The 19263-nt window shown below is 41.2% G+C and overlaps 1 pseudogene; it reads left to right on the top strand.

Annotated features, from left to right (window-relative positions):
• Nucleotides 1-5274: 5274 nt before the first annotated feature.
• Mapk3-ps3 (mitogen activated protein kinase 3, pseudogene 3) lies at nt 5275-16759 on the top strand (annotated as a pseudogene).
• The last annotated feature ends 2504 nt before the right edge of the window (nt 16760-19263 follow it).

Here is a 19263-nt window from a genome sequence, read left to right as displayed (position 1 = left end):
TGGCAATCTCTCTACCCACCTAGTTCCCAGGGCAGATTGTTACCCCACCATGCATACACATCCCAATTCTGTGGCAGGCTCAGTGCGTCCTGCCACCATATACCCTCTTGAACTCAATTAAGTCACCACAGGAAAGAACACACTACACAATAACCTCTGATCCAACTGATAAGATATAATTTGCCCATCTAGATAGCACAAAGTCCTGTACACACCCATCCTTTTAAAATAGTCATAACAATCTGTATCTATGTGAAGAGAAGAATCTTAATATCTGCCGCCATGGTCTCTCAGGTCCTTCTCTATCTCTCTGGCCTCTCTCTTGTCTTCTCCCTCCCTTCTAAAACCTCTGTTCCCACCTCCCTTCCTTCTCATCAAATGACAAGCTTCGTTTTATCTTGACTCCCTTCACCTGCATAACGACATCAACCTACAGTCACACAGTGAGTTTGTAGAACTGAGCTGGGACAAATTTCCCCAATTCCTAATTCTGCTTTAATCCAAGAGCATTAGACTGTAATCACAAGAAATATTCTATTATATTTTTAGCATGAATTTGCCTTGCTTTTAATAGATTTTGTGATGATAATTCATATGGGGAATACATGAAATTCATATTATGTCATAATTCTACAGATTGGGCTAACTCCTGACCCTTTACATGTTTCAGTATCATAACTCTAGTATAGATCGGAAAATGATTTTACTGAGTTGCTTCCCTCCAGGGATTTCTGGATTGTATTTATGTAGAGAAGCTTATATATACTAACAGATTCCATTAAAATATACAAATGAATATAGTAGATAAGCCTGTGCCAAATACACACTTGGCCTTGTCCTATGACTCGGTATGATTTAAAGTAAATATGTTTCAATCCTTGAGTGCTAAGGTCCATCTAATTTAGCTGACAGTGATGGGCAAGCTTGAGTCTATTTTGCTCAAGTGTATGTGGGCCCCACTCTCAGGATACGGGCTGTCTCAGCGCTACTGAATAGCGCTATCAAGCATTGCCCTGACATTAAGAGATCATACCCCTCTCAGCTTAGAAAGGAACAGGGAAAACCAACACCCAGTATATACTGACTCATAAAGTACTGTTTCTTCAGATGACTCTAAATCAGGTCATAAATTTTGCATCTGAAGAACCATTCCTGGAGCTTTGTTAACCTTTTTATGCTAATTTTTCTTCAACCACAAGTCAGCTTCAATTAAGTTGTAAGGGATTCATTGATAGCCTTGCGAAAATACAAGCATCCAAAGGAAGAAGAAAAATCAAATCCTGCGTGGTTGTTTAGGCTAGACCATAATCAAATCAGCATTTCTATCATTTAGACAATGGGGTCCTACTTTAAAATCAAAGATCCATTTGGAGTTTTAAATTCAAACTTTACCAGCCACAGCTTCTTTCTCCCCCAAACCTGGCAAGAAAAGCATTGATGGCAGTCGGCTTATGTTCTTTAAGAAGTGCCTTCTTTCTATGTCTTCATTTTCATATTTTTCCATTCTTGAATGCCTCAAAAGTCTTGAAGGAACAAAAACTACCCTTTTCATAAACAGAGATTAAAGATAAATGTGCCTGAGCGCGGTGGGCCATTTAGTATATGCCAAGCAAATGGCACCTCTAAGGGAAATACTTGTCATTCAGATGACTTGTGACTTATTTGCTAAAACCATTCTACTGTGACCTCAAACACAACCATCTGAATATCTGAGCAGGAAGTTTACGTTGAGAATGTAGAGAAGCAGAAAAGTCAGAGAAGCTACACCCATGGGGTCCCACCAACACGGTTGCCTAAACATGACTTCGGCAAGGGTGACATCAATATTCGTGCCGACATGGAAGAGGAAACGTTTGTGTGGGAGGCCTTAATGTAAGTCAAAGAACTACAGACGACCAAGGAATTCTGTGAATGAGATAAAACTCTTCCCCAAGGAAAAGCATACTTATTAGGTTGTATAATACCAAATGGCTAACCCTGAAAATATAAACATAAAAGTAAAGTAATGCAGAGTGAGCTGGTTGTACTTCTACATTTAGGTATATGTATATATGTATTTATGTGTGCATGTACATATATAGAGATACATGTGACAAAAATTAAAGAACATGAAACCATGAAATGGGAACAAGCAATGGTGGAGGTTACACTGAAGGGCTTTGGAGAAAGGAAAGGGAATGGGAAATTATATAGTTATATTAGAATCTGAAAAAAATCAAAATATTTGAAAGGCTATATTGTCCACATTTTCAGTGCTGCTTTTCAGGGACAGTGATTGGAGCCTTATAAGTGTCAAGTGAGAAGACAAGCATGAGGAACCTTCATTCCTTCCTTCCTCGGCACATGAGGCCCCTGCTACAGCAGAACTTAAGGAAATTTGATTCTGATGTACACCTGAGAACCAACAAATCAATCAATCAATCAATCAGACAAACAAACAAACAGACAAACAAAAAAACAAACCACCACATCCAAAAAGAATGGCTTTCATTTCTTGTGTTGCTATTTTTGAGGCAAATTCTCTTCTAACACATTTAATTAAGAGTTCTGGCTATGGTGAATTTATATAGGAGCAAAGCTCAGCCTAGAAGACAGCGTACTTAAAGAACATGCCAGTGTCTCTTCCTTATTAAGAACAAAACCAGCCTTTCCAAAACATCACAGAACACTGTGCATGGCATTCCTGGTGTGTCCCTATGTTTGACCTTACTGCACACAGCTTTTTATAGTGACTATGGTCTTCTAGAAACCAGACCTGTCTAGAATGAAGAGTTTCCATCTCAATGGTGTTCTTTCCCCTGAGGAAAGAGTGGGGAAATGACTTGACATTCTTGTTTCAGCGTGGAGAAAAACAGCCAGGAATGTTCATAGGTAGATTCCTTTAGTCAACGTGGAGAATTTCTGGAATCAAAATGTGCCTTTGCTGGGCTGGGCTGAACTGTCCTGGGCCAGTCTGTGAAAGTGATGTTTGCTCAGTTCTCGTGTTAAGAGGCAAACGGATGCCCAGAGTAGGAAATATGAATGTCTGTCCAAGAGGTGTGGGAGTGTCTGCCTCCACTTCCTTTCTAGAACCTTTCTCTCCCCGGGTTGGCGCATCTGGAATTCCTACATTTCCTTATGAAAATGTTGATGTTTATTTAGACTTTTTGAATCCTGACAATAATAATTAGATGCCTGTGGCCACCTCAGTCTCTGGATGAGAAACTGGCAAGCCTCAGGACCACCGACTGCCTCTAACACATACTGCCAGATTTTACAGACTGGTCAAAGTCAGCTCCAGATAGACAGTAAATGTTTAGTCTGAGGTATTTTTTATCTTGGTCTCTTTCTTTGAACAACTTAAGCTCCCCCCTCCCAGGTTTGTTGGACCAGCTTTGTCCCTGACAAAATGAAGTATAGACCATTTTTCTTTCTTGGCCTTGAAGAAAGGAAAGCTTTTTTTTTTTGATGTAAAGATGAAAGGATGTTGACATTAACCTAGCACCACTGAACTTGGTAGAATGATGGTACCTGGTAGGGAGGAAGCAATTCATTCAAAATGCACTGCACGAGACATGACTGGGCTAAGCAATGTAATAGACCAGGCTGCTTTATTAACTATCCTTGATCCTTGATCACTTAAACCATAGCCGCCTCAACTACAGTCCCTAAGCAAGAGGAGGTGACTGTGTCTACAGGGACTGAAAGAGGAAGAAACAGCTATACTTGTTTTGAGGATTTTCCTGACCTATTCCAATTTCTCTGGGTGATTTTTTTCTTAGAATTCAGGTTATTTGTTCCAGCACTGGGCAAGATAAAAATAAATTCTAAACTCAGGACAGTAATGTTTTTTAAGCACTTCTACAAAACAACATGGATCTGAGTTCAGAGCCTAGGATCCATTTAAAACCCAAGCATGATGGTGAGCATACTCTGTCTCAAGGAGCAAACCAGGTACGAGGGCTTGAGGGAGACAAGTGGTGTCAACCGCTGCTCTTCCCATACCCAGATATCCATGTACACACACACACACACACACACACACACACACACACAGAGAGAGAGAGAGAGAGAGAGAGAGAGGCAGAGAGAGAGACAGAGACAGAGAGAGAGAGACAGAGAGAGAAGTAGAGAGAGAGACAGAGAGACAGAGAGAGCAAGAATATGCATGACAGTCATAGAGCATCAGAAAAGACTAGTCTTATGGGGCTAAAATTGATTTTCAGTTCATCAACACAGGAGAGCAAAGATACAAAGAAAGTCATTGTACTTATTCTCTCTATTCTCTTAATCCAGAATCAAATGTAAAAGTCCTCAACATTAAAAAATGAGGTACGAAAACATGTTGGGTAAGAAATAGTTAATTTTTCTCATTAGTTTATTTATTCATTTACTTTAAATCCAGATTGAAACTTCTCCTCCTTCCTTTCTTCCCAGTCCATCCCTCTCACATTCCCTCTCTCCTATCCACCCCTTTTTCTCCTCAGAGGAGAGGAGGTCTCCCATGAATCCCAATTAGTCTTGGCAAATAAAGCTGCAGTAGTACTAAGAGCATCTTCTTTTGTTGAGGCAAGACAAGTCAACTCAGTTAGAGAAAAGGGACCCAAAGGCAGGCAACAGAGTCAGAGAGAGCCCCTGCTCCTGATGAGAAACAGTTATTTCTAAATTATTAAATATCAGTCTATCAAGGACAAATGTGACAGGAAACCTCTTCCAATTGTTTGCTTTGAACACCAGACAAAACAAAATAAAAGCAGACTAATCTTCAGATAGAGAATGTTTACATTCAGTAGTTGGAAATTTTCTAATAATTGGCGATTTTGGAGCAATTTTAATAGCAGTGAATTTACCTCAGCTATGGAAACATTTGAATTGTAATTCCACAAAGGCAGTTCTGAGTAAGGACCTTGTTGTCAAGGCTTTACTTCAGGATGGAAATGTTTCTTCTGCAAACCAGCAGGTGTTGGGACTAACAGCAGAACCAAGTGGGCAAAGATCAGCAGGACATTTAAGTATAAAGTCAACGGTACTTTAGTCTTACTACTGGTGTGTCCAGTACCATGTGCAGCCCCTGATAGAGCAGCGCACACATGCTTCAAGGCTTGGTTAAATAAAGAAAGGACATGTGAATGAACAATTGCAAGACTGTATTTTTCTCAAAAGCAATGCCAATACAATTTATTGAAGTAATTTGGGAAAGGAATCTCAATTTATCCATATTAGAGTTCCTCCAGAGAAACGGAATTTATTGAGTGTACACATATACCCTCAAACACTTATGTGAGGAAAGAGATTATGGCACGTCGGAAAAATGCAAGTCAGATCAGCAGCACGGAAATGTCAAAACTCTGGCAGAAGATGAAGGTGCATTATTGATTCGGTGGCAATCTGCAGGCAGAATTGCTTCTCTTTTGACTAATCCCTTTAGACTTTCAACTGATTGGCTGTTACACCCTCATGTTATGGCATAATCTAATACTCAAAGTATGCCTACTGACTTCATTGTTAAGCTCATCTAAAATATATCTTCACTGTAGTATCCTAAACTCCAGCTTAATACAGCAAGTGAACTCCATATCTTAGTCACATGATACATATAGATGCTTATAGGATGCAGGATGCTTTCCCCTGAAACAAGGTCATATTTTCTGACCTTCCTTTGGCTTTCTTACTCTAACTTACTTACTGACTGATTGACTGACTGACTGACTCACTCACTCACTCACTCACTCACTCACTCACTCCAACCAACCTCCCATGAATGTATGTTACAAGGTTACAAAGGAAATAGAGAGATGGCTCAACGGTTGAGAGCACTTGAAGCTCTTACAGAAGACCTGGGTTTGGTTTCCGGTGCTGACATGGTGACTCACAACTGTTTGTAACTTCAATTCCTGAGGATCCCATTCTCCCTTCTGGCCTTCTCCACCACCCGCTGGTCATGTGGTGTAGATATATATTTCAGATAAGCATTCCTACACATAGCATGAAAATAAATCTAAATAATACTTGATTAGGTAACCATTTCATGTGTCATGGCTTTCTGTCCTTGTCATTTGTTATAGAAGCTCAGCCATAACTATGCAATGCATGAGGACATGATAGCACTCTGCTTTTCCTATATTTCTATCCTGAGAACAAATCATTTTCTTACCAGTTTAAGATGTTCAGATTGGATTGTGGAAAGCCAGAAACCTACAAAGATATAGAGTATGGATGTAGCCTTGCTACATAGGGTTCCAGGTTTACAGTTCTAGTTGACGTTTGGTCCTTATCAAGGTTACCCTGGGGTGACAGAGCACCCACAGTTTAAACTTACAGACTTACCAAACTGGACAAAGTTACTTGGAATTCAAATCGACACTAAAAGTATAGTTCTTAATAGTGTGATAAAGAAGTAAAGAACTAATATTCAACTAAAGCTGAACAGCACTGGCAAATTGAGCCCTGAATATTAATGATGAAAAAAATTGCAATGTGATGGAAATTTTCATGTTTACATAGACTTTTAGTTTCAAAAGAACATCTAGAATGTTTCTGGCCAGAAGGAATTCTGTGGTACACAGTTATTTGCTGGGATGACCGACAGCCCCACATTGTATGAAGGTGTGTTCCTGTATTTTCAGTAGTTCATTGCCGTGTCATCAGATCTAAATGCTGGCAGAACATTTGGTTTTGTCCTGTCAAGCCTTCGTCCCATTACAAGCCTTCATATATAAATGTTTGTCCTTTCTCGCCTGCCCAAAAAATCGTTCTATTAGATTATTCTACTAAAAAAAAGGACACTGCAGGGGTGAAGGTCACCCAGCCCTCAATGGCAAAGGGAAACCCAAAGAAATGAAGCTGGGTCTAAAGAAATGTCCTGCCACTGACTAGTTCAGACTAAAATGTGTCTTTTTGCATAATAAAGAACTTCCGGCAGGATCTGCCTCTCACACACACAACCATTATAAAAACCCTAAATATAGTAAACAATCGCATTGTCCCTTCAACTGAAGAGAGAGAAAACTTTTGCCTTTCATATGAACTATAAATTCTGTCATCTGGGGCCTAAAAGCAGACAGTATATAAAGATAAATCTTTTACTTTTTCAGCTGATTGCTATTGCCATCATGCTAGTCAAGCTACATTAACACCCAGAATTTTTCAGTGTTTGGAACAAGATGTTTTCTGTCTTTGACATTGTTTTACTACCTCCGTTATAAAAAGAAGGCATGATTGCCTCAGTTTTGGCAATCGGGACACCTATTTTTTTTTCATTCTGTCTGATTAGAAACGAGACATTAGGACATCCAAAGACCATTGAGTTAAGAAAAGAATCAAAGCGGAGTCTCCTGGCACCTTCTTCTCAGAAATATTTATTTCATACCTGATATTTTTGGTATTCCAGGATCAGTCATTGATGACCAAAGTCTTTGTTCTGGAAAAGTAATAAAATAAAAATATTATTAAGTTCTACTCAGTTCCCAGCTTCAGAAAGCTCACCTCATTAAGATATAAGCAGAGGCTTCAAGAAAGCACAAAAAAAAAAAAAAAAAGGAAGAAAAAGATTTGTTTTTTAAAATAGAACTGCCACACCTGTTTTCCACTTTTTAATTTTTTACTTTGCCAAAATATTTTTTTCACATCCCTGACTCGATGATTCCTTATTTAATATTGACTTTTGAGAGAATGAGTATTTTGCTTCTTGGATACTATGGCCTCAGTCCTCTTTAATCACACATACACACTTATCAATAAAATTGAGCACATACCTAAGGTGCACATTTATTCATTTATAGCATAAGAATTATGCTTTTATATTATGTTTATTATAAAAATATGAGAATTTTAAGGACCCTGTTTCAAGTTTTGATCATATGTATATGGGGGCATGCACATCAATGCAGGCACCTACGAAGGCCAGAGGAGGGCACTAGGTACCCTGAAGCTGACAGTTGTGATCTATCCAGTGTAGGCACTGGGCCCTCCGACTTATCCCCTCAAGATCAGTATGCACTCTTAACTTCTAGGCCATCTCTGGAGTCCAGATTTAATGCTGAATAGTATTCTATGATTTACCAGGAAACAAGAAGAATTCACCCTAGTGAATCCTTTTAGCTTTGTCAAATGCACAGTGCCTCCAGACTTCTACTACAGACACCATTATTTCAAGAAAAAGTCCTTGGTTGAAGGAGCTGAAGAGGCTTGCAACCCCATAAGAACAACAATGCCAACCAACCAGAGCTCCCAGGGACTAAACCACTACCCAAAGACTATACATGGACTGACCTATGGCTCCAGCTGCATATGTAGCAGAGGATGGCCTGGTTGGGCACCAATGGGAGGAGAAGCCCTTGGTCCTGCCAAGGCTGGACCCCCCAGTGTAGGGGAATGTCAGGGTGGGGAGGTATGAAGGGGGAGTGGTTGGGGAGGGGGAACACCCTTATAGAAGAAGAGGGGGGGATGGGCTAGGGAGCTTATGTCAGGGAAAACGGGAAAGGGAATAACATTTGAAATGTAAATAAAAAAATTCAATTTTCTAGAAAAAGATTCCTTGGTCCAAACAAATATCCCTTAAATTTAATTTTTTGTAAAAGAACTTTACCTCTTCCCAATTCTATCCCCTTTGTTTCTTCCCCTTTTCTCTTCCGAATAGCCATATTCATTCAGTTTTATTTTCCCAAGTACCACATAAATCACCATAACCACCAGCACTTGGAATATACCCTTATTTCTGCACCAAATGGACAGATGCATATCCTTACCCTGCTCCAGCACTCAATTCCATTAACAGTAACTGCAGTCTTCTTCAGCCACTTTTCTCCCTTGATTTCAGCCTCAGTGAGGAACTGCTGGTTGCTAAGAATGTTCACCTGTCAAGGTAACTTAATGGGCAGAACCCAGAAGTGGGGTTTTCCAATACTTCTGGGCCGGAGTGAAAAGTGAAAAGCTGTATTCTAAGTTCCTCTACCGTCTTGGTTATTGTTTCATTACTGTGAGTAGGTGCTAAACACCATGGCCAAGGCAACTCATAAAATTCAGTTTCAACTGGGGGCTTCCTTACAGGGTCAGAGGGTTAGTCCGTGATCACCGTGGTGACATAATGTTGGAGTTGTAGCTTAGACCTCACATCTGATCCACAAGCAACAGGCAGATGTGGGTGGGAGCTGTTGGGTACCCACAGTGTCACACCGACCCCAACTAGGCTACCCTCAATGCTTCCCAGACAGTTCCACTAAACTGCCAGGGCATTAAAACATTTGAGCATATGTGGGCCACTCATCAAGTGGGTCAGGCCCGCCATTAATTCTCATCATTCCTCAGATCAACTGTATTGTTTATCTAGAGACTAACTTTTCTACTCTTCCACTGTGTAATTGTGCTGCATTGTTCACATTCTTCCTTCTTAGAACCTTCCACAGCCCTGGCTTCCTCCTGTTAATCCTTAAGTTAATAATGGTGTTTCCACCAAGATGCTGTCTCTGTCTGTTGTTTATTCTTCATACTCACTGAAGGTTTCTGTAACATTTCAGACCTAGTAATACTCTGGGCCTGATGTTCATATTCCAGAGCCCAAGCACCTAAATACCACAGTTGACTTCTTCTTTCTATGATACGGGATTTGCAATTCAGTTAAGAGACAGAATTCTGGTGGGTGGCAGATTTATTTTTTCTGAATATCTTCATAATGTCTGAATCCAAGCATTATTTACACAGAGAGAGGAAGATGCAGAGAGAGAGAGAGAGAAAGAGAGAGAGAGAGAGAGACAGAGACAGACAGAGAGAGAGAGAGATACAGAGAGATAGAGACAGAGACACAAGACAGAAACAGACTGGAGTTTCATACTCATTTTCAAAGTCAGACCATCTTTTATAAGGCAGGGGCAGGGAGTGGGGATCAGGGGAGACTCCAAAGAAAATGTGGTTGCTTTCCAAGAATTCCACTGTTCATTTAAATATTGACCTTTTTTTTTCCCTGGAAATCTCCTGTTGTTTAAATTGTCTGTGCATGAAGCTTTGTTCTCAGCTTAAGCATTTAGCATAAGAGACATGTTCCTATGCATATTTTTCCAGTTTCTTCACATTTTGTTTGAAAGCTGCGATAAATCAACTTAATTTGATTCATTCCATAAGCTTGCATATCCTTATAAACCTTCACTTGAATGTAAACCATAAGGATACTATTTCTCTTTAATCTTGTATGTGAGTGCGTGCGTGCAAGTGTGTGTGTGTGTGTGCGCGCGCTATTTGAAGAGCTTGATGTGTGTTTATTTGTGCTGTTCTTTTATTCATTCATTTACTCTTTTGGCAAAAGTTTATTGGATGCCAACTGAGTGACAAACCTTATGTTAGAACTTGTAGAAATACAAAGATAGATAAATAAGGCCTGGGCTTTATGTTCCAAGAGTTCTTAGCCTATGGGGCAGTGAGTATTACTGTGCATTCCAAAGGGCTTTGAAGCTTAAATACAGTTTAAAACTCATCCTCACAATGGAGTACTGTAGGTTAGGGGCTGCAAATCATCTGCCCTTCGTTCAGGAATGGGCCCACCTTCTAACTATCTAAGCTAATGAATCAGTCTTGGTAGTTTATGGATGGGGGAATTTGTTCATTTCTCATTAAGTCCCATTTCACTCTCCAGGACCCTGACAGTGGGTTTCCATTGAAATGCAATGAGTATCAGCAAGGATTCACAAGGGTACCATCTCAAAATTCTTCATCTTGAGGAAGCATTTTGTTTTGAAGTTAGCAGGAAGATCCTACTGTGCAGTCGAGGTTGAAAATTAATTCCCACGCATTTCTGCTTTGCATTTGCCTCAGACCCTAGCACAGTTTAAGTCTTCTCTGTTTTGTCCCTGTACTCAGGATGTCTCCCTGAGATGCTCTTGTTTTTCACTACCCTCCTCCAAAGTTGAGAATATATCATTGTTTGTATGTAAGTGCCTCATGCCCAAAGAGAGCTCAAAAGTTGTTAAATAAACTTCAACCTGATTACAAAACATACTTGTTCATATGTAGATTTTTCACTAATATGTGGCTTTTCTTCCTGCACCTGTATTGTGAAATACATACATTCCTCTGAAGAGTTAAAATATTTCTGTCTTAGTAATAGATCATTGCAATATATGCTTCTAATATTATTAGGATTCAAATATTTTCAGACTAAGAAATAGGAAATCGAGTTATTTTATTTTACAGAAAAATTAAAATATCATTGTCTCTTAAATTACATTATAAGAGTAACATAAAATGCATTAAAACTGCTCATTTGGTTAGTATGTAATTTTTTAAACAGAAGGATACAATTATTGACCCTCAAAATACTGAATAGTTTTTTTATTGAAATGTATATCTATATACTAAGTATAGTATGTTTTATATGACCATAAGTGTATTATATATATTTCTGTATAAATATATATCTATAGATTATGTCACATATACCTACAGAAATGTGAGCTATTATTGTTGTACAGCATTTTAGTGCCACTTACCTGCAACCAAAATGAGTCTAGTTCTTAACCTTCACTTGCAGCAGGATTCATATCGTGAGACAATACTAAAAGTATTACTCAAGCATAAATATCAGCAGATACCCGTTTCCCTCCTTTTAAGAGCAGAAGGAAAGGGGGAAACTTTCACTGTAAATGTAAACAAAAAATTATTTTTTTTGATCAATGGAATGTAAGCAAGGGCTTCTGGTAGATAAACCTCTGGGAACTTGAACATCTACCTCCCAGGGCATGTTTGTTACTGGATTTTATATACTGGACCATGAAATAATATGAAATTTTTTGGAAAGAATCACTTGCCTATAAAAACAGGTAGAAACGTTTCTGTGGATAACCTGGAACAGCATCTTTCTTTTCTACAGAAGCTAGTATTTCATGATTTTCCACAAACTCTTGAAGTAGCATCAGACATGGTGACCTGTCTATGTAATAATGGCAGGAGCAACGTCATTTCCCACTGTGGACTGCATTAGTACAATTAGCCAAATCTGACAGAAACAAGGTGGACTTTAGCTCTCAGCTTCAGAAAGATTTCAGTCTTCCTTGTGGAGCAGGCTTGGTGAGGGAGCATAAGACCAAGAGTGTTTACATAGTAGAAGATAGAAAGCAGAACACAGACCAGACCAGGCGGCAAACTAAAAACATTCAAAGGCTCACCCAGGGAAACCTACTCTGGCTAGCCAGGCCCTACAATGTTAAGGGCCTAGTTTTCAAAAATAGTTACACAAATCAGGGTCCAAGTGTTTAAAACAATGGGCCTAAGTGGGGAAGAGCCTCAAACACATGGGCACTGGGAAAAATTTCCTGAACAGAACACCAATGTCTTATGCTCTAAGATCAACAATCAACAAATGGGACTTCATAAAATTGCAAAGCTTCTGTAAGGCAAAAGACACTGTCATTAGGACAAAACGGCAACCAAAAGATTGGGAAAAGATCTTTACCTGTCCTATATGTGATAGAAGGCTAATATCCAAATGTATACAAAGAACTCAAGAAGTTAGACTCCAGAGAATCCTATTAAAAATGGAGTACAGAGCTAAACAAAGAATTCTCAACTGAGGAATATTGAAAGGCTGAGAAACACCTAAAGAAATGTTCAACATCTTTAGTCATAAGGGAAATGCAAATCAAAACAACCCTGAGATTTCACCTCACCAGTCAGAATGGCTAAGATCAAAAACTCAGGTGACAGCAGATGCTGGCGAGGATGCGGAGAAAGAGGAACACTCCTCCATTGTTGGTGGGATTGCAGACTGGTAAAACCACTCTGGAAATCAGTCTGCAGGTTCCTCAGAAAAGTGGACATAGTACTACCTGAGGAACCAGCTATACCACTCCTGGACATATACCCAAAAGATGCTCCAACATATAATAAGGACACATGCTCTACTATGTTCAAAGCAGCCTTATTTATAATAGTCAGAAGCTGGAAAGAACAAATGTCCCAGATGTCCCTCAACAAAGGAATGGCTACAGAAAATGTGGTACATATACACAATGGAGTACTACTCAGCTATCAAAAACAATGGCTTTATGAAATTCATAGGCAAATGGATTGAACTAGAAAATACCATCCTGAGTGAGGTAACCCAATCACAAAAAGACATGCATGGCATGTACTCACTGGTAAGTGGATATTAGCCACAAAAGTTCGAATTACCCAAGATACAATCCACAGACCACATGAAACTCAAGAAGGACCACCAAAGTGAGAATGCTTCAGTCCTTCTTAGAAGGGGGAACAAAATTATTCAAAGGAGGAAATATGGAGATGAAGTTTGGAGCAGAGACTGAAGGAAAGGCCATCCAGAGACTACCCCACCTGGGGATCCAGTCCATATACCTACAATTACCAAACCCAGACAATATTGCTGATGCCAAGAAGTGCATGCTGACAGGAACCTGATATAGCTGTCTCTTGAGAGGTTCTGCCAGAGCCTGACAAATACAGAGACGGATGCTCATAGCCAACCATTGGACTGAGAATGGCATCCCCAATGGAGGAGTTAGAGAAAGGATTGAAGGAACTGAAGGGGTTTGCAACCCCATAAGAACAAGGATGCCAACCAACCAGAGCTCCCAGGGACTAAACCACTATCCCAAGGCTGCTTAGAGCTCTGGCTGTATATGTAGCAGAGGATGGCCTTGCTGGGCACCAATGGGAGGAAAAGCCCTTGGTCCTGCCAAGACTCGATGCCCCAGTGTAGGGGAATGTCAGGTGAAGAATGCAGGGAGGAGTGGGTGAGTGGATGGGGGAGCACCCTCATAGAAGCAGGAGGAGGGGATATGGGATGGGGGGTTACGGGTGGGAAACTGGGAAAGGGGATAACATTTGAAATATAAATAAAAAAATCGAATTAAAAAAAGAAAAATAAATAAATAAAAATATGGGCCTATGGGGCATATTCTAGGCTCAAATCACAATTCGGATGAAGGTATTAGAAAATTCTATTATTTGGCTACCAATTTGTTAAAAATTCTAGATAGAGAAGGATAAACAGTAAAATAAAATGTCTTGTGTTGTTTACATTAGGTCTAGGATATAACTCTAGAATCTTAGTGTACTGAAGATCTACGCAAAGTAATCACAAGTTTGAGGCTAACCTGATCTACAGGGCAAATTATGTGTTAAAAGTAAATAAATAAAATGTCTCTCATTTTCTTAGAAGAGATTCACTTTATCTTTATCCATTTGAATGAGAGTATACAAGTGTTTATGACAGTGTGTGTGTGTGTGAGTGTGTGTGTGTGTGTGTGTGTGTGAGAGAGAGAGAGAGAGAGAGAGAGAGAGAGAGAGAGAGAGAGAGTTTTATGTGTACAACTTTCATTCAAGCACCCCAGAAAGCCAGAGAGGGACAGATTCCCTGGAACTAGAGTTTCAGGCAGCTGGAAGCCACCTGATTGTGAATGCTGGGAAGTGAACCTAGGTCCCCTGCAAGAGCTGTAAGCCTTACCAGCTCTTAAATCATCTCTCCAACCCTGTTTTAATTTGAACAGTCCTTTCCCTCTGCAATCTGGGCTGTCCCCTCACTACCTCTTTCTGAAACTGCCCACATTTCCCATGGGTTTTAAGCTACTCTAGGCTACCATGAAGTCAAATTCATAAATGGATAAAACCGATTCATTTCTCTGAACTTTAACTCCACATACTAGGTTGTCCTGTTCCCCCTAGTCCATTAGCTTTATCCTGAAGTACATGGATGGAGAAGATCCTGGAGTTCTCCATTCATTGTTCCTCATCCCTTTTCTGAATCCCTTCCTCTTAGGACACAGAAAGAAGTGGCAAGATGAGTAGCCTTCTCTGTGAGATGATGTCTGCTGTGTGCCTCTGTAGGGAACCCAGAAGCAAATTGTTCAACGGCACTTTCATAGTCTTTTAACTACACAGTTTCAGTCCCAGGAGACTTATCCAAACTTGAAATTATCAAGCCCCATATGTGCTTCCCTATAATCATGTGCCCACAGCCTCTTGCTTCTAGGTTGTCCTTGACTACAAGAACTTTGGGGGCATCCTCACGTGACAACGTTCAGAATGAACCTTGCTCCACTCCCGCTTTCTTACAGAGACCTTCTACTTTCCACTTCCTTTTGCCTGTCAGTTCAGCACAGAGTTCTGCGCGTCCTCTGATCCTCTGCCTTGGAGTTTGTCACACAGATATGTCAGGCTCTCTCTATGGGGCTACTCTAGGAATACTGGGTTTGGATCCCTTGACTCAAGGAAAGGATTTCCCCAAGGAAACTCCCCACCAGGAAAACAAGGCTCTAGCTCTTTCTGCTTAGACGTGGTGTTGGTTTAATTTTCTACTCTCATTACAGACAAACATAGTCCTGTTTAAGTAAACTGGCTATTTTGTTATGTTTTAAAATACCAGACTGGAGAAATGGCTCAGCAATGAGAAGGACATAGCTCCTGCAAAGGACTCAGGTTCAGTTCCCAGCACCCATACTGGGAGGTTTACTACTATTTATCACTGTACTTCCACTGACCCTATGCCTTCTTCTGACCTCTATAGAAACCAGCACACAAACTGTGAACATATAGACAAGCAGGCACATACACACATATATAAATAATTTTTGATAAATAAATAAAAAGCAAAAAATATAAGTAAATAAAATAGTCTGGGCGGGCGGGGCAGCGGGGGGGCGGGGAGGCGGCGGCGACGGCTCCGGGGGATGGGGGCGGGGAGCCCAGGGGAACTGCTGGGGTCGTCCTGGTGGTCCCCCGGGAGGTGGAGGGGCAGCCATTCGACGTGGGCCCATGTTACACACAGCTGCAGTACATCGGCGAAGATGCGGACATGGTCAGCTCAGCTTATGACCACGTGCGCAAGACCAGAGTGGCTATCAAGAAGATTAGCCCCTTCGAGCATCAAACCTACTGTCAGCCCACGTTGAGAGAAACCCAGATCTTGCTGCGATTCCGCCATGAGAATGTCATAGGCATCCGAGACATCCTCAGAGCACCCACCCTGGAAGCTATGAGAGATGTTTACATTGTTCAGGACCTCATGGATACAGACCTGTACAAGCTGCTTAAGAGCCAACAGCTGAGCAATGACCACATCTGCTTCTTCCTCTACCAGATCCTCCGGGGCCTCAAGTACATACACTCGGCCAATGTGCTGCACCGGGACCTGAAGCCCTCCAATCTGCTTATCAACACCACCTGAGACCTTAAGATCTGTGATTTTGGCCTGGCCCGGATTGCTGACCCTGAGCACGACCACACTGGCTTTCTGACCGAGTATGTGGCCACACGCTGGTACCGAGCCCCAGAGATCATGCTTAACTCCAAGGGCTACACCAAATCCATTGATGTCTGGTCTGTGGGCTGCATTCTGGCTGAGATGCTCTCCAACCGGCCTATCTTCCTCGGCAAGCACTACCTGGACCAGCTCAACCACATTCTAGGTATACTGGGTTCCCCATCCCAGGAGGACCTAAATTGTGTCATTAACATGAAGGCCCGAAACTAATTATAGTCTCTGCCCTCTAAAACCAAGGTGGCTTGGGCCAAGCTTTTTCCCAAATCTGACTCCAAAGCTCTTGACCTGCTGGACCAGATGTTAACCTTTAACCCAAACAAGCGCATCACAGTAGAGGAAGCACTGACTCACCCTTACCTGGAACAGTACTATGATCCGACAGATGAACCAGTGGCTGAGGAGCCACTTCCAGCCAGGGGCACCAGAGGCCCCCTAACAAGAACAGACACCCCTATCCTTTTGGATCTTGTCCTGCTCCTACCTGCTCCTTCTCTGCAGATTGTTAGAAAATGAACTTTGCTCAACCCGGACCCCAGCAGCCCAGGCTGGACCAAGGGTGGGCCTGGCCACCTTCTCTCACTCTGCTGGTGTCTCCTGCTTCAAGCAGGCTTCTCCCACTCCAGTCCCCTGCCCCATCTCCCCTTGGCCTGAGTGATGAGGTGGCCCCAGAGCTGATCTCTGCTGCTGTGTCTTTATCTATCCCTGCTAGCCCCAGCTCTGGTATCCTGTTCTGGAATGGAAGGGCTATGACCACCCTAGGACCTGTGCTACCAAGGGGTGGAGGGCATTGAGTAGGCTAAGCTGTGCCCTACTCATCCTGTTGGAGCCCCACCACATTTTCCCTGACAGAAGATTCCTAAGTCTCAAGGGCTAGTTTCCCTGAGGAGCCAGGCCTAGGCCTAACCCTCTCCCTCTCAAGCTGCCACATGTAACACCCTTGCTGCTTCTGTGTGTGTGTGATTGTATGTGGAGGTGGGGCCCATGGAGAGTCCGTGCCCCTCCCCACCTCCCTGTGCCTAATATATATCTAATATATAAATATAGAGATGTGTATATGGATGATAAAATACATCTGGCTACAATCATGTCCATTAACCAGCCTTATAAACATGGACATCCCAAGTGTCCTTTTAATTTTAACTTGGACATTTGTGTCCAGTTCTGGAATAATAGAGAAGTCTCACCCAATACCTAAAGATAATTATTCATTGATTTGTAGTCTCTAGCCTGGAACTTTGCTTTAATTCATAAAAAACAAAAAAAACCAAAAAAAAAACCTGTTCTTTCTTTATGTAAGGAATCAAGTTTTCTGCATCCAGCATTCAGTACTTCTTGGCCCATCTTCAACTTTACTAGATGAAGGAGTTAAGTTTGCACTGTGTTATTTTGTGCTACAAGTGATTAGCGCTAAAGAGTGTGATAGCTGGGAAATATCCCAAATTCAGTTCAACCATCTTCGCAAACTGGTAAGAATATTAATCTTAAAGAGTGAAATGGTTTGTCCAACATATGCGTTTATTACTGACCAATATCATAGCTGATAGTCGACTATGATGACCTCCTAACTTCTGAGTTATGAACTTGACCCAATATGTTATAATGTCTCTCAAGTACAAATCAACGAAACCACAAAACAATACTCACGTGAACTGGAAGCTTATTTGATGTTTTGTCTACAGGGCACCACACAGGTAAAGAGACAAAACTAGATTAGGTTATGATCAAATAGTCCCATTTGTGTTTTATGTCGAGTTGTGAAACAGGCCAGGTGTTCTGAGCACTCAATATTCTTATCTAGGCCTGTTTTGAAATTAACACAGTGTGTTTGGAATGTACTTGACAGTGACATTGATCAAAAAGCTTACATTCAGAAGAGATAGCAAGTTTGGCTTAAGACAACAGGAGGCAGATTTCCGGGCAGTGTGTTCCTCTGCAGCTGTTTCCTGTGTCTGTAATGACCTCATCAGGGCTTAACCACTCTCAGAATGCGGTCAGGAAATAACCTGGGAGTACACGTCTGTGATGAGTTTTCGAGGGTTCTGGGAAATTTTACTGTTTGCCCTTACATAAATACCTAGCAGACGCCATTGCAGCGTTCGTAAGATAAAGGAGTAAAAGGAGCTATATCGTTATACCATGTCTTCTACAGGCTTCAAGGAATGGAACGAACTTTGCCAAAACATTTACAGCAAGTATACTTTTCTTAGGAAAATTGAGGTGTGCATATCCTTCTGGAATGTCTTTGGAAATATTTATGGGAGGGCAAGCACGACACAAGGGAATAAGGGACGTGGCCCAAGAAAACTAATCTAGTTTCATAATATGGACATTCCAAAAACAGAGACGTGGAGAAGCAAGGGAACTGTATATATGGACTGGAAGATTTATGGAGTGTTTATATATGTAGTGATACCAGCTCCACAGCCTACCTCTCCACTCGCACTGATTCATATAACTAATCTTTATTGAGCTCATAACTGCTGCCAATAGTGGGAATATGAGAATATTATACAAGACATGGTTTCTAACAGTCAGGAATTTATCGTCTCTTTGGGAAATAAATTGAATACACCAGTAACTACAATGCAGAATGACTTGAATAGTACGTCCTTGAACTTGCCTTGCGTCTCACTTAGGCCTCGGTTTGCAATGGCTTGGGCACAATAATTGCCTGTCCGGCTACAGGAGCATTCTCAACATACATACATGATCTTTGAGATCTTTATAATAGCCCTGGTAAAAGAGAAATTTGAAATCAAGGGGTTTGCCTTGTCAGCTATAAAGCTTCATGATTTATGGAGGGGGCAGGACAGAAACCTTCCATTTATAGTTATTTGGCAAAAGGCCACCAAAACACTATGAGATAGGCAGCGTCTACAAAATTATCCTACTTCACAGTTAATGGAAGTGAGCTTTGGGAAGTTTATGTCTACTCCTGGATGTAAACAAACCAGAGTTGGCCTTGGCCTTCCAATGCTCCGTGTTCTTCCTATGACCATAGGCGGTTCCCTTCCTTC

Source organism: Rattus norvegicus, chromosome 11, assembly GCF_036323735.1.
Source record: "Rattus norvegicus strain BN/NHsdMcwi chromosome 11, GRCr8, whole genome shotgun sequence".
NCBI lineage: Eukaryota > Metazoa > Chordata > Mammalia > Rodentia > Muridae > Rattus > Rattus norvegicus.
This window is presented reverse-complemented; position numbering and strand designations above follow the sequence as displayed.